We start from the raw sequence: 3,325 nt of genomic DNA on the forward strand, positions 1-3,325 counted from the left end.
TAAATTTTCTTTTATGATTGCATGTGAAGTCATACATTATAACCATAACCAAGCATATACCAAGAGTAAATCAAACTTTTCTCTATGTTTATAACTCTTTTTAACAGTTGTGCAATTACAAACCAAATCCTTATCATTGTGTTGGAAGGTATCCTAAGACACAAAAACAACTTTAAAACAACTCTTTTTGGGTTTTTCAAAACAATTTTTCAAATTTTTATGGGATTTTCGAATTTTTAAGACAAAACACACTAAAACAGTTTTAAAACAGTGAGAAACAACATGTGAAGTGATAGGTGAATAAATCCCACGAATTTGCATCAAATATACTTAGTTACCCCCCCACACTTAAATCAAACATTGTCCTCAATGTTTTAAGCATAGATTCACACAAAGCATAAGTAAATACACAAAAAGCACTTAAACATACTAAACATGGCATAATGTAATTAACAAAGAGAAGAGTTTAGAGACGCAAATCTGGTTATAGAGTGTAAATTCCATCTTCTCCTTGGTAATTGCATTGAGGCTTTGATCTTTGTGATTCCACAGGCTTACTCTTGAACTGGTTTCTGCCCATCGTTGATTTTCCTTTGTGCTACTTCTTGAACTGGGCAGCAGGAATCTTTTGATCTCTTCCACTTGTTGATTTTCCTTTGTGCTACTGGGCTGGAGGATTCTTTTGGTCTTCCCCGAAGGTCTGAGCTTACCCCTTTGGTCTGTTTCTTTGTTCAATCTTTCCAATTCGTATTGAAAAGGGTCGGAGGATAACTCAGCCTATGTTTGTCTCCACATGCTTCAATGTATCATTTTCACTTGCCTTACTCGCTCCCCTTTGCAGAAGTGGTCCCTTCTCCGGAAGTGTATCAACCGTTGAAGATGACTACTCGAGAGCAACGCTAGGTAAGCAATCAGGAATAGATTCCAGGCAGTTGGCTCCAGAACGGAAGACTGACTCCAAGTGCCGGCTGATTACTTGTTTTACTTTGCCATGCGAGTAAGAACAAGGACAAAGAAAAAGACAGGGAAAGAGCATGATATGAGATACTTTTGCTTTTGACCTTGATGATATGAGATACCTTTGCTTTTGAAGAAGCGGTGAATGAATCAGCACATGTATTTGTTGTGCTGTTTCCTCCTGGGTCATCTGTACTCCAGACATCTGGTATCATCTTTTGGGGAAGAAGAAAGAATTTAGTATTTCGAAAGGCTTTGCTGGGAGTGCACCCTCAGAGGTGAGGGAGAGTTGGGCATTTTCTTCAGGTTTGCCCTGCCATAAGAGACGAAGGTCGACATATATAGAGATAATAGCAAGTGGTGGTACTTTTTACCTTTGTCGACAAACGTTTTGATCCCGCAACTCTGGCTTTTTGAAATAGTGACGCCTCTTCGATTTCTGAATACGCCTCTTCGATTTCTGAGCAGGCGCCCCTTCGATTTCTGAGCGACATGTGGTAGTGCAGATGCGGCTCCTTTTGACAAAGCTGCACGCGTCTTCTGAAAAGCTGAGAAAGCGTCGCCGAACTTTGCGCTTGTCGGCTAAAGATGTGTAGTTGCGATGATGGCCTCCACGTGTTGTCTGAAAAGAAGAACTCTTTTGACAAAGTTGAACACGTCTTCTGAAAAGCTGAGAAAGCGTCGCCTAAATTACGCCGGAAATTCCGGCTTTTTGAATCGGTAGACGCGTCGCCTTGGCTTCTTATTGAGGTATCGATCACCGCCACAAACACACTCTGAAGATTTCCCATTCTTGAAAATCGTCTCCGGCCCTTCGAAATTTAACTCCATCCACCCATTCTCTTTGAACACTTTTGAAAAAAAAATGGCAAACTCATCGAACCTTAGCTTAGATTTGAGTCTCAGCAGCGATCCGGTTGCGCCCCGTCAAGGTAATGTATGGCGCCCTTCTTTTTTTTCTTCTAACGGTCCTCTTTCAGGTGAAGACTCTGTGATGCAGGACGCCACAACAGCTACAATAGTAGCTAGGAACCTCCTCACACCAAAAGATAGTAGGCTGCTGTCAGGACGGTCCGATGAGTTGGCCGTTCAAGAGTCCCTCGCACTTAGTGTTCAGTGTGCGAGTTCTGTGTCCAACATGGGCCAACGCCTGCTTGCCCGCTCCCGTCAGGTGGAATCATTGATGGCAGAGGTGGAAAGTCTCAAGCAGGAGATCCAGCAGCTGAAGTATGAGAATAGAAGTTTGCACGTGCTTGCAAACAACTATTCGACGGGCATGAAGAGGAAGCTTGATGAGCTGCAAGAGTCTGAAGGTCGGATTCACAGTGACCGTCAAAGGTTCTCGTCTTTCCTCCAGAGGCACCTTTTTCCTGGCTCATCCAGCGCTTGGCCAAGTATTGAGGCCTGGAATGCTCTATCTTCGATGCCTCCTGCTCCGATGCCTTCTGCTCCTATGCCTTCTGTTCCTACGCCTTCCGCTCCGATGCCTTCTGTTCCTACGCCTTCCGCTTCAAGAGTAAAGCCACGTAGTGGGGCCTCAAGCAAACACCCTTTGTGAAGCACCATCTTTCTTTGTTTAGCAGTGCCTATCAATAAATCAAACATTTTCTCAATGTTACAATCATAGACTCACACAATTAATAAACAAACAAACAATAACAACTAAACAACCTAACAAGGCAGAAACGAAATAGCAACAAAGAGAAGAGTTTTTTAGGAATCTGGATTTGGAGTGCTTTCTAAGTCTTCCTTTGTTGAATGCATGGGTTGCCGACACTATAAAACACACTAAAACACTCTAAAAACGCTTAAAACAGCAAGAAACAACATTCTAAGTGAAAGGTGAATAAATCCCACGAAATTCATGCAAATACAAATTGTTTACCCCCCCACACTTAAATCAAACTTTGTCCTCAATGTTTTAAGCAGAAAGTCACAACAGAGCAAGCAAATAAACAAATACGAGAAAGAAAGCAAAGTAAAGGCAGTAAAGAAAAAGAAAGGAATAAAAATAAGTCTCTTAAAGGGGTTTCCAAGTTCTTCTCTATTCGGATGCATGGGTTGCCTCCCACGAAGCGCTAAGACACAAACAAACACCAAAATGACTCAAATGACTCTAAAAACACATATTTTTGGGTTTTTCAAAAGACTTTTTTTTTTTTTTTTTTTTTTTTTTTTTAATTTTTATCAAATTTTCGGAGTTTTATACCAAGACACTATAAAACACACTAAAACACTCTAAAAACGCTTAAAACAGCAAGAAACAACATTCTAAGTGAAAGGTGAATAAATCCCACGAAATTCATGCAAATACAAATTGTTTACCCCCCCACACTTAAATCAAACTTTGTCCTCAATGTTTTAAGCA

Source organism: Pyrus communis, chromosome 13 (assembly GCF_963583255.1).
Source record: "Pyrus communis chromosome 13, drPyrComm1.1, whole genome shotgun sequence".
Taxonomy (NCBI): domain Eukaryota; kingdom Viridiplantae; phylum Streptophyta; class Magnoliopsida; order Rosales; family Rosaceae; genus Pyrus; species Pyrus communis.